The 13,821-nt window shown below is 39.8% G+C and overlaps 1 protein-coding gene across 1 annotated transcript in view; it reads right to left on the reverse strand.

Annotated features, from left to right (window-relative positions):
• Nucleotides 1–12,155, reverse strand: part of cntn3b (contactin 3b) — a 70,111-nt gene extending 57,956 nt beyond the window's left edge. Inside the window, exon 1 of the mRNA XM_064968900.1 lies at nucleotides 11,557–12,155. The gene's annotated coding sequence lies outside the window, so the exon portion shown is untranslated. The remainder of the gene's footprint in view (nucleotides 1–11,556) is intronic.
• Between the last annotated feature and the right edge of the window lie 1,666 nt (nucleotides 12,156–13,821).

Below are 13,821 nucleotides of genomic sequence, written 5' to 3' on the forward strand. Positions count from 1 at the left end.
AGTACTATTTCTAGGGTCAATTTTAGATCAAAGCTATGCATTTTCAGCCATTCCTGAACCTGAGAACAGAAAGCAGGCTACCTGAGGGCAATACCAAAATAAATGGACTATTGATTCTGTACCCACACAACAAAATCTGCAGAGCTTCGATGATTTTATGCCCCAAAAATTCAACATTTTGTTGGTGGCAAGAACTCTATATTCAAATATTTTTTTGCTGAAATGCACGAAGTCTTGAATCTTGCGTTGTTTTATATACAGCATCAACTCATACAACCTCATACCATGGAATCTATACATCAAAAATCTCTTCCCAACTATTTTGCAATCTGTATGGCACAGTTGTCAACATCTTGGTTCTCAAATGAAACTGGTATACTTTCCTATTTATGCTACCTTAACTCCTCCGCCAGTTTTGATCCTTTTTATTGGGCAGACAGACCAGTTCCCTACCTCCTCCTGCTGCCACCACCTGCCTCCTCCATTTTTGGGGTAATGCTGTAATCAATTGGTTGTACTCTTGGATTGAGCAGACCTTCCCGTACAATTCTGATAACTCCATGAAGGACATAACTCTACCATTCCAATATACAATATAATTTAAGAACAAAATACCCTTTTCAAACATATTTCCCATAAATAAAGGTATTTTATCAACCAGAACATTTGAGTTCATCCATAATATTTGTTCTATCTTTCAGGGGGATGAATTTGAAATTATAGCCAGCTCTGCAATGGTTGTTTGAAAATGAAAGATAGTTTGAATAAAGTATCATTGTCCATTAATCGAAAATGAAACATGACAATGTGCACAAAGGCAAAAATGCCATTTTTAAACAAAGGATGAGCTTTTCTTAGCAATCTACTTGAGAACCATTTAGGGATCAAGTAAACTTTTGAATAAGTGAAGCTATTAGAGAGAGGTTTAGTGCTTTTATATTTAATAATCTCAACCCACCCAAGTCATATTCATTATATAAACTCAGCAAAAAAAGAAACGACTTTTCACTGTCAACTCTTATTTTCAGCAAACTTAACATGTGTAAATATTTGTATGAACATAACAAGATTCAACAACTGAGACATAAACTGAACATGTTCCACAGACATGTGACTAACAGAAATGGAATAATGTGTCCCTGAACAAAGGGGGGAGTCAAAATCTAAAGTAACAGTCAGTATCTGGTGTGGCCACCAGCTGCATTAAGTACTGCAGTGCATCTCCTCCTCATGGACTGCACCAGATTTGCCAGTTATTGCTGTGAGATGTTACCCCACTCTTCCACCAAGGCACCTGCAAGTTCTCTGACATTTCTGGGGGGAATAGCCCTAGCACGCACCCTCCGATCCAACAGGTCCCAGACGTGCTCAATGGGATTGAGAACCGGGCGCTTCGATGACCGTGGCAGAACACTGACATTCCTGTCTTGCAGGAAATCACACACAGACCGAGCAGTATGTCTGGATGAGCATGCAGGAAGGGTACCACATGAGGGAGGAGGATGTCTTCCCTGTAACTCGCCAGCATTGAGATTGCCTGCAATGACACTAAGCTCTGTCGGATGATGCCGGATGATGCTGTGACACACCACCCCAGACCATGACGGAGCGATCCCGCTCCGGAGTACAGGCCTCGGTGTAATGCTAATTCCTTCGACGATAAACGTGAATCCGACCATCACCCCTGGTGAGACAAAACCGCGACTCGTCAGTGAAGAGCACTTTTTGCCAGTCCTGTCTGGTCCAGCGATGGTGGGTTTGTGCCCATAGGCAACCGTTGTTGCCGGTGATGTCTGGTGAGGACCTGCCTTACAACAGGCCTACAAGCCCTCAATCCAGCTTCTCTCAGCCTATTGGGGACAATCTGAACACTAATGGAGGGATTGTGCGTTCCTGGTGTAACTCCGGCAATTGTTGTTGCCATCCTGTACCTGTCCCGCAGATGTGATGTTCGGATGTACCAATCCTGTACAGGTGTTGTTACACATGGTCTGCCACTGCGAGGACGATCAGCTGCCTGGCATGTCTCCCTGTAATGCTGTCTTAGGCTTCTCACAGTACGGACATTGCAATTTATTGCCCTGGCCACATCTGCAGTCCTCATACGTCCTTGCAGCATGCCTAAGGCACATTCAGGCAGATGAGCAGGGACCCTGGGCATCTTCATTTTGGTGTTTTTCAGAGTCAGTAGAAAGGCCTCTTTAGTGTCCTAAGTTTTCAGAACTGTGACCTTAATTCCCTACCGTCTGTAAGCTGTTAGTGTCTTAATGACCGTTCCACAAGTGCATGTTCATGAATTGTTTATGATTCATTGACAAGCATGGGAAACAGTGTTTCAACCCATTACAATTAAGATCTGTGAAGTTATTTGAATTTTTACGAAAATATCTTTGAAAGACAGGGTCCTGAAAAAGGGACACTTCTTTTTCTTGCTGAGTTTAGATAGGCACGCTATATTTTGTCTGGTTTAGCATCCCAGATAAAGCAAAATATTTTTAGCTCATATAATTTGGAGAACAAATCATCAGAAGTAGGCAGCACCATAAGTAAGTGAGTAAACTGAGATATGACTAAGGGGTGGGTAATGTAAAAGTTGTATTTTTTAAAGATCCAATATGTAATTATTGTACACTTATCATAATTATGTTTTTTCCAAAAGGTACAGAAGAGTTATCTAGATCTTCAATGAGACATTGCAGAGATTTAGCTTGTGGACTTAATATAAAACTTGAGTTATCGGCATACATGGACACCTTTTTTTTAAGCCTTGGATTTCTAATCCTCTAATGTTGTTATTGGATCTGATTTTAATAGCTTGCATTTCAATGGCCATAACGAATTGATATGGTGACAGCAGACACCCTTGGTTAACTCCTCTTGACAATTGAAAACTTTCTGAGTAGTAACCGTTATTTACTATTTTTCACCTGGGGTTGCTATACATAATTTTTTACCCATTTTATAAGAGAATCACCGAAATTGAAAAAAAAAACGCAGGCATTTATAAATAAAATCCAGTCTTACTTCATCAAATGCCTTTTCAAAATGCGCTCTAAATACCAGGCCTGGCTTCTTAGATGTTTCATGATGTTCAATTATTTCTAGTAGTTGTCATATATTATTTCTAATGAATCGTCCATGTAAAAAAATCTGTCTGATCAGGATGAACAATACCTAGTAAAACCCTTTTAATTCTGAGTGTTACACATTTTGCAGGTATTTTTGCATCACAACATTGAAGTGTAAGGGGCCTCCAGTTTTTTTTAGACTGGATCTTTATATTTGCCATCTGGGTCTTGTTTTAATAATAGTGAAATCAGACCTTCTTGCTGAGTACCCGAAAAACTACCATTTCTTTAGGAGTAGTTAAAACAATCTAACAATGGAGCTTTTAGTATATCAAAAAGGCTTGATATACCTGCCTAAAATATTTAGCTTCCTCTTTTAAAATATAATTCAGAGAATCATAAATGACTCCGTTTTCAGTAACGAGTTTCTGCAAATTAATTTTGTTAGTGTTCCTGTATTGGAGATTCAGAAATAATTGTATGCCATTTTCTCCATATTCCATCCAGTTTGCTTTATTTTTGCAATAAATTACATTAGATCGTTCTTGAATAAGTTCCTCAAGTTCTTTTTCCTCTAACTTATTTTGTATCTCCGTAGGATTGTTTTTATTGCTATCTACCTGTACTATTAGTTCATGATTTCTCTTGTTAGTCTTGTCTCTTTAGCCAGAAACTGCTTTTTTATTATTGATGGATATTGAATGACCTATGAAGGTACATTTAAAGGTATCCCAAACAATAAGTGGATTTGCAGAACCTATTTTATACTGGAAAAATTCAGTTATAAATTATTTTGTCTTAGTTAAAAATAAGTTGTCCTCCAGTAAACGTTGATTACATTTCCAATATCCCGACCACGTGGAAATATGTGAAGGCCCATTAGATTATGATCCGATCGCATTCTGTCTCATATTAAAACTTTTTGAACCTTTGATGCAAGAGAGAAAGAGACAAGAAAGTGGTCAAGATGACTAGCTTGATTAATTTTCCTCCACGTATATCTCACTAGGTCTGGGTTTTTTAGTCTCCAAATATTCACTATTTCTAATGTGTCCATAATATTTGTGATTTCCTTAAGGGCATGGTGATGATAGTTTGAAGAGTGATTTCCTTTACGGTCAATTGAGGTACTTAACACTGTGTTATAGTCTCCTACCATAATGATTTGATAATTTGTTGCCTGTAAGTTTAATATAAATATAAATGTATAAATATTTTTGAAGAAGTATGGATCATCCTGATTTGGACCATATAGATTAATGATCTAAAACTCTTTTCCGACCACGTTCATATCCAAAATGATCCACCTTACTTGTGAATCATTCCTGACTAATTAATATCACACCTTTTGAGTTCCTTTGTCCATGATGGAAAATTATTTCACCACCCCATTCCTTTTTCCATGCAACTTCATCTAAGGATGTAGAGTTTATATGTTATATATGTTATATTCCTTTTAGCCACATAGAGACTGATCTTCTTTTATAATCTGTTAAACCATTACAATTCTAACGGGTTATTCTTATTTCACCCCTTACCATAACTAGATACTATTCTCAGTCTAAATTGACCATAATTAGTGCTTGTAAAGTTACTGCCATCAGAGGTATTATGACGGTAAATATTAGAGCCTTCAAATGTCTGATATTTAGAATTCAAGAGGGCTTGTAAGGCCTGTTGTAAGTCAGGTCCTCACCAGACATCACCAGCAACAACGTCGCCTATGGGCACTAACCCACTGTCTCTGGACCAGACAGGACTCGCAAAGAGTGCTCTTCACTGACGAGTCGCGGTTTTGTCTCACCAGGGGTGATGGTCGGGATTCACGTTTAATGTCGAAGGAATGAACGTTACACCAAGGCCTGTACTCTGGAGCGGGATCGATTTGGAGGTGGCGGGTCCGTCATAGTCTGGGGCGGTGAGTCACAGCATCATCGGACTGAGTTTGCTGTCATTGCAGGCAATCACAACGGTGTGTGTTATAGGGAAGACATCCTCCTCCCTCATGTGGTACCCTTCCTGCAGGCTCATCCTGACATGACCCTCAAGCATGAAAATGCCACCAGCCATACTACTCGTTCTGTGCGTGATTTACTGCAAGACAGCCTGGATCTCAATCCCATTGAGCACGTCTGGGACCTTTCGGATCGGAGGGTGAATGCTAGGGCCATTCCCCCCAGAAATGTCTGGGAACTTGCAGGTGCCTTGGTGGAAGAGTGGGGTAACATCTCACAGCAATAACTGGCAAATCTGGTGCAGTCCATGAGGAGGAGATGCACTGCAGTACTTAATGCAGCTGGTGGCCACACCAGATACTGACTGTTACTTTTGATTTGGATTCCCCCCTTTGTTCAGAGACACATTATTCAATTTCTGTTAGTCACATGTCTGTGGAACTTGTTCAGTTTATGTCTCAGTTGTTGAATCTTGTTATGTTTATACAAATATTTACACGTTAAAGTTTGCTGAAAACAAATGCAGTTGACAGTGAGAGGATGTTGATTTTTTTTGCTGAGTTTAGAAACATGTAGACAAATACATAAAAAAGAGACAAACAAGAATCATATTCAATTATACACAAACAGTTTGAAAATAGAGAGAGAGGTGAGAGAGGGAGAGAGGAGAAAAGAGAGAAAGAGAGAGTGAGAGAAGAGCGTGAGATCAGGTGTTTACTGTATGTATAAGTCCGTATGTGTAAGCGAGCATGTAATTGAGTACGTGTGTGTTTATAGCCACTTCATAGTGTTCAGATATTTTTAGTTCCAATACTTTTTTTTTCCGTAAATCCCTGTAGATTTTAGTACATCCATGGTGTTATGGAGCTGTCTTAGAATAGCTGTCCATCTATAAAGAGTTTGTCCACAATGAGAAAGAAACGCTTACCCTTCTCCCTCTGTTGCCTCTGTACCAGATACAGTCTCTTACAATGTTTGTTGATTTCCCTTGGAAATTGGTAATTGAGACTGAATTTGGTCCCTTTAGGCTCACTTCCCCTGCTTTTGATCAGCTCTTTTTGTAGGTAGTGCTCAAATTTTGCGATGATCGGTCAGGAGCCTTGGTCTTGTTGCTCCGAGCTCCAGGTCTGTGTACTCGGTGGAAAGCCACCTTGTTTACAGTCTCCATAGGAAGTTTCAAGGCGGATTGCATGAATTATCTGATCACGCCCTCTGGATTATTGGACGAGGTAGCCATTAAAAAATCATGTTAAACACTATCCTTGCACACAGTCAGTCCATGCAACTTATTATGACTTGTTACGTACATTTTTACGCCTGAACTTATTTAGGCTTGCCAAAACAAAGGGGTTGAATACTTATTGACTCAAGACATTTCAGCTTCTTATTTATAATTCATTTGTAAACATTCTGAAACATAATTCCACTTTGACATTATGGGGTGTTGACTGTCAAGATCAGTACATTTTCATTTCAGTAACCATTTGACTTCCAGATCCATTGAAATTATACATTACATGAATGACTTTCTTAGATATGTGTGGTATGAACATCTAAGCAAATTACTTCCCAGACTATTTGCATTGCCCCTCCACCCCCCCTTTCACACTGCTGCTACTCTCTGTTATTATCTATGCATAAGTCACTTTAATAACTCTACCTACATGTATATATTACCTCAATTACCTCAACTAACCGGTGCCCCCGCACATTGACTCTGTACCGGTACCCCCTGTATATAGCCTCGCTATTGTTATTTTACTGCTGCTCTTGAGTTATTTGTTACTTTTATTTCTTAATTTTCTTTTGGTATTTTTCTTAAAACTGCATTGTTGGTTAAGGGCTTGTAAATAAGCATTTCACTGTAAGGTCTACACTTGTTGTATTCGGCACATGTGACAAATAGCATTTTATTTTAGTTGATACGTCTCTAAGGTTTTCAATTGTCAAAGCTTTGAAAGCCTGGTTCCACAGCCAGTAGATTGAGTGACGTTTTTCCATTGAGCCTGTGTCATGCTTGCAAAGTCTGTGAACTGAATTCACAATGCCTGGTACATAATATTGTCTGACAAGTAATATAATGGGCCTTTAAAAAAAATTGGATCTGGAAGTGGTGCCTATTGTTATATAATTCCAATTCTATCATTATTTCAATGGTAAAAAGCTTTCTTTCCTAATGCTTTGACCTACATCACTGTTACCACTGGTAACTGATATTCCTCTCAGGATTAAGATTCCTAACCCTTCTCCAGCTTCTTAAAACTTTACATTTTTTTGTGGATTAACCCAGTAGGCTACTAACTTTGGTATTCTTAATATTGTAGTAAAATGGCATATAAAACTATTGTTTCGTCGTCTTACAAATGTTTACAAAACAAAATATGCAGTCATTTCAATATCTACAGAACTGTGTATGTTTAGTTTGAAGGGGAGGAATATAGCTGTTATTCCATAACCATTGTTATGAGTCACATTCTGTGAGGAGCCCAAAGCACTAGCCTCCTGCAGCTACCTACTGTCGCCCAGTACACACTCTTCAGGGGAGTGATCTCATTTGGTTATAGATTACATAATCTTCCGGCCAGTGCTGGCTTAGCACCATGCTCCTGGTGCCAGTAATGGTTCCTCATCTGCTGTAATTGTGGGACACAGTGTGTCTCAGAGTGGATTTCCTGGTGTCTTTCAAGTTTTAGGGGGCATTTTGCCACTGTAAATCGTGTCACATTGGATTACATGCTTTGAGATCATACCCGGGTAGAAATGTGTGCAACATTCCCCAGTTTGTCTGGTTTGCTCTGCTCCATCCCAGTCATCCCATCCTATCATTCCCAGTCTAATGCCGGGACCCATAGAGGACAGACTGTATTTATAATGCATACCTCCAGTATTTTCAAGATGAGCTCTTTATTTTGACATTGCTTGATATGTTGGATCCCCAGCTTGTGAGAGAATTCAGTCAACATGTCAAGCAAGATGGCTCCACTGAGTTGCTAAAAAATGAAGAGCTCATACTGGAAATAGGTATGCATTATCATTCAAGTCTATCTTCTATTTGGCCGTGTACTGTAGATGTAAGGGTGGCTGGTTATCACTATGCACTGGCGGAGGTGAAGTGAAATTATGAACACGAGATTTCTCTGCCAAATGTAATGATGCATCACAGTTTCACCTCCACAATTGCTAAGCCTAATGAAAGTCGTTGGCTAAACGTACCCCTGAGTAAATTACATGACTTCTTGTTTAAAGGGGCTGTTGTTTGGTGCATAATTGATAGAAAAGGTGGTTAAAGGCATCCGTTTCCCCCTGAAGGGACGCATAATAGCAAAGAATCTAATAAGGGTGGGAGAAAAGGAGAGAAGTTCTATCACAACATGAGAGGGAGGCTGAGCTGTTTTCAGATGCAACAAGACCTATGGCAAACAAAGCTGGACCAGCAAGGACTGTGTGTACATCTCAAAAGGAGACACTGTTACTCAGTTAGTTAGAAAAAACGATAATAGGTAGGCCAGCGTTTCCCCTGTATGCATGCTTTGGTGCGTTGCTGCCACTGCACTGTTAGAGTTATAGAAGTATGCCCCAGGAAGAATCCATCGGCCGCCCCCTGCATTAAGGCCCCAGGAAGACCCCATGCTTCTGAAATAAATCCTAGGGGAAACACTGGGTGGGCTATTCACCATATCACAAGACAGCAGCATCTAAAACCTCATTCATATTGAAGATTATCTCTAATTCGAGAAAGGATACATATAATTACTGTAATCAGTATTATTGCCCTCCACTAGAAAATCTCTAAGGCCAGTATGAACAAGCGGAATGATTTAAGTTCTAACTTCCAACATGAGCTGTGATTTACCCAAGAAAGATAATGAGCCCATCTCATCTGTACCTCACTATTTAGTTTATCCAGCGATCCAGCTGCTGAGTAAACTTAATTTCACATGGGCCAATGAGGACGCATACATGTTAGTATATCAAAGTTAGGTATTAAATACTTCGAACAAGGGCATTGAAAGAAGTCTTTGAGATTGTTTCACAATTAAAGGTCTAAATGCTCCGTGCTGAGAAACTGAATGATGTTTGTCCAAGACCAATTAAGTGTACTGACTTGGAATATTTTTTGTAATCTCTTACTATACTGCCCCCTTTCCTCTCCGTACAGCTTTGTACCATTTTCATCCAATTAAAGAATGGTTTTCCATAATCATATGAACACCTCTCCTGAGATGTCTCTGTCAGCCGTTTCAAGTGCGGCTGCCATGGAAGCACATCACATAACGCAGAACACTGGTGTCCGATTGGCATGTTGTTACATACATGCGTGCATAAGATAAATGTGATTAGGACTGACAAACTGGCTGTGACTAAGACCAAACATACAGAGCACGCAACGGTGACTAACATAGACTGAGCTCTAAGACAAGGGAGATGTTATTTACGTTTCTCACTTTTGTCACTCAGAGAAACATCATAGTGACATTGAGTCACAATTATTTTATGCATTATACAGTACATTATAGTATAGCAAATACTGTACAGGATAAATTGAAAACAACAAAAAATATGTATTTTCTTTTAGGCCAAACCTCAAAAGTGAAAATGATTTGCATTTGAAGACACAATCAATGTCACAAATGTTATCTATTAAACTAAATGGCATGAAGCAAGATACTTTCATGAGGAGATATGAACTGTTTTCACACAGTGAGTGAGAGAGTTTGTTTAACACCCGAATAGCAGCTGTGCACAAACGGTGAAATGATTGATAATTATCGGGTCGAAAAACATTTCACCCAAAGAGGGAAGGATCTAGTAACTGAGAAAACAGGAGAATTCCTGGAAGGCCTCACTGTTCTAAAAACAACAGGAAGCTCCAGTGATTTCCTCAGATGTTAACCAAGGGGCCAATGCATCGGTGAACCCCACAGCTACTGCAAACCATGGGCCAAAAAAGTAAGTGCACTTAACAGAGAGTGAGACAGGGAGCAGTGATCCGTTCCACCACCCTATCATCGTCGTGACATATCCCCAGACCCCCATCCCAATAGCCACAGATACATCACTGGGTTGGAGGTGTGGGATGAAGAGAGGGACAGATGCTTTCTAGATTAGAGCTAGACCTCTGGATCTGTGCATCCATTTACAACACTACAGTATATTCGAACCGCCTAGATTTTTTCAAACAGAAATGCACTTTTTGTACCAAGATTGCCACTCTGATGTTCTTCAGAAGGGATTTCAAAACCATTTGAGCTAAAATAGAAGGGCCATAGTCCTTTCCTCTGTAGCAATGTCAGCGGCATATTGCAGTGTTCAGGAATAATTCAGCACCTAGCTGCTTATGATGTTTTCACCTCTCATTTGGCTGTGCTTGTTAGCCACAAAACGAGATGAGCAAAGCATGCTAGAGAAATCTATAAATAAACATGAATAGAGGAGAGAGGGATCAAATTCCCCAATGAATAGCGCATACTTTGAAGATGTATATTGGCTGAGCATCTGCAATTCTGCTGCAGCTGGTGTTCTGTCTTTTTTAAGGGGTTCAAAATATGGTCCAACCAGAAGAGTTTTGAGACATTCATATATGTATTTATCTAAAGGAAATAGAACAAAGGAGAGACCGTTTTGGTCACAAAGGTCCCCCAGAGGGCAGCCACCTGGGATGCAGACAATCATTTTACACAGTCAGAGGAGTCAATGAGAAATACAATAGTGCCAGCAACATAATTAAAAGCATAATTGAATTATGTTGGATGACTAATCACAGCTTAAAATGGAAAAAAAGCTAGAGAGCAAAAGATCCATAAGGTGCTCCTGACTGAATTGTATGTAGAGGAAGGGGCTCTATGGCAACCAGCATTAGCCTATCTGCAGTCAGAGCTATGAAGGCTATACCTTCCCTGACTGCATGGCACAAAGCAGGCCCCATGTGGACTTGTGCCCTAGATGAAGAAAATGAGCCTGAGCAGCAAGATAAATCTCAGTAGCCTGGAAAAGCTATTCAAGGCTCCTGGTGGAGTACTATATCAGCATTATGCGTGAGATGATCATGCACAACCATTATCTCGATAAATGTCTGCTACACGCATCTTTTTTTTGTTGCTGTTGTTGAGGAAATAGCTTTTTCTGCAATTCAAAAGATAGAAAGTTGAATAAGTGCTTGAATCAGGGTGTTGTTTAAATGTGTCACCCTCACCACTTCCCATATTTGGAAATGGGAACAAGCAAGAAAATCCAACTATAACCCTGGCCTAATAGGCTATACTATAGGCACCGTGTGAATTGCACTGTAGTTGCCATAACATGCTCAGTTATCAAATAATTGTTATATTTCACACTGCCTTTTTGATTATTGAAACATAAAGAAAAACTTCTCGGCATGTCGAAAAATACTAGTAGGCTATTGCCTATGACACATTGTGGAATTGATAGACACTCGGACTCGCATGCAACGTAACCACTATTATGAAACATTAAAATAGCGTCTTACCTTATGTGGAAGCTTATCAAATCAACGTAAACTAATAAACACTTACCGAGTTATTAAACACAATGCTGTTTTTCCTCTTCAAGGAATTGGACGACCAGATAAAATAGTAGGCTAGTCTATTTAATTGATTCCACTGTCCAAATGACATACATCAGTGGTGTTTATCGATTGTCTATATGTATTTTCCTAAAGAATAAACATTTTCATAAGAGCCGTGGCTCTCTTATTCAAGATCCCAACGAGAGTTTGCGGATAAACGCTGGTCCACGGAATCGCAGCACCACACTTCTCGTAAAGAGCCCCGCAAGTCCGTCTCTCCTCTTGGCTTGGAGGAGATGCTCCTCGTTGTAAATCCCCGAAGCACCCACGCAATTAGCTCAGGAGTCACAGGGCTCCAGCTCCGACGTCGGGATGCCAACTGTACTCAATCACAGGTGCTTTGGTCTAGTCTTTCAACAACGAAGACACCCCAGGAAATGCTGCCAGTCTGGACGGAGAGTGAGACAGAGAGACCTCTGAGCTGAGATTTACATTCTGCGCATCCCCTTGCTCCAGACCCGTTGTACAGAGGCAGTGAAGCGCCCACTGTTGACACGTGAAAACACGCGCACAAATGAAATGCACCACTGGTCGGGAGCTCAATACTCACCCAGCATGCTCTAATTTCCACGTATTCAAAGCCAAAAAGATGATCTGAAGTATCTTTTTTATATGGCACACCGTCATTTATAGGCTATACGTTGCCCAATTGGAATTAGTCACAGCCATCCAGATAGAGGGAGTTACAGCAGTAGTTTCCTTTCACGACTGTCACGGTAATTTGAATACCTCGTGGTAATTGCATAGGGAATGTAATGAGCATCACATTGTCACTGATATGATTATGCCATTAAGACCAGTGTTCAAGTCAATAGGCCCAACTCAAATGTATTCCACTGTAGGGTTATTAGACTAGATCTATTTACAAGTAGGTCTATATGCAATAGTCTACTAAAATGTATCACAAATTGTGTTGATCTCTCAACGGTTTACATAACTGTATTTATCTAGGTTACATTCAACAAATACAGTCCTGTCTCGTCAGTGCACAAGCTACCTGTGACAAAACAGCACTCCCTACCGTTGGATCTATCTTTGTTCCTCCAGTATTATCATGCGGGGGTGTCAAGCAAACGTATGTGGGTGGTATCTTACACACCCATTGGTTGATCAATGTCACGGTGCTTTGCTCGATTGCATTTGCCTGGGGTGCGTTCAGTACGACAGAACTGTGTACAACGTTTAATTAAACGGAAACGGCACTGACCAGTTGAAATATGCTGTGATTATGGTGGCCCAGAGGGCGATTGTATATGGTGTGCTGTACCAGTACTCTCTGTTATCACCTGCACTCTGGTGAAATTGTTAAGTACTAACCGGTCCAACTCCGTGTTAGTTCTCTTACGAAAAAAGATTGCAGTCAGAGTGCAGTATAACTGCAGTGGTGGAAAAAGTACCCAACTGCCATACTTGAGTAAAATTTATATTAAAGATACTTTAATAGAAAGTGATTCAAGTAAAAGTAAAAGTCAGCCAGTAAAATTCGACCTGAGTAAAAGTCTAAAAGTATTTGGTTTAAAATATACTTAAGTATCAAAAGTAAAAGAACAAATCATTTAAAATTGTTTAAATTAAGCAGACCAGATGGTACCATTTTTTTGTTTTTATTTATTTATGGAAAGCCAGGGTCACACTCCAACACTCAGACATTATTTACAAACAAAGTATTTGTGTTTAGCGAGTCCGCCAGATCAGAGGCAGTAGGGATGACCAGGGATCTTCTGTTGATAAGTGCATGAATTAGACTATTTTCCTGTCCTGCAAAGCATTCAAAACGTAACGAGTATTTTCAGGTGTCAAGGGAAAATGTATGGAGTAAAAAGTACAATATTTTCTTAAAGAATGTAGTGAAGTAAGAAACCTAAAAAAAAACGAATTGAGTAGTACTTATTTTTACTTAAGTACTTTACACCACTGCTGTACACTGAAATTACTGCGTCCAAAATAGCAGAGTCGACTACAGTTACTGGACTTGTACTGTCTGTGAGTATAACAGAACTGATATGGCAGGCGAAAACCCGAGGACAATCGATCCAGAATTACATTTTTTCAGCTCAACACTGATTAGAATGGCTGTCAATGGGAATATAAAATGAATACCTCCCATATTTCAGATCCTATGGCTTCCAATAGATGCCAACAGTCTTTAGAAAGAGTTTCAGGCCTGTTTTTCTTTTAAATGAGATAGAATTTGTAGTTTTTGTTAGTGGGT

This window comes from Oncorhynchus masou, chromosome 6 (genome assembly GCF_036934945.1).
Source record: "Oncorhynchus masou masou isolate Uvic2021 chromosome 6, UVic_Omas_1.1, whole genome shotgun sequence".
In the NCBI taxonomy this organism is placed as follows: domain Eukaryota; kingdom Metazoa; phylum Chordata; class Actinopteri; order Salmoniformes; family Salmonidae; genus Oncorhynchus; species Oncorhynchus masou.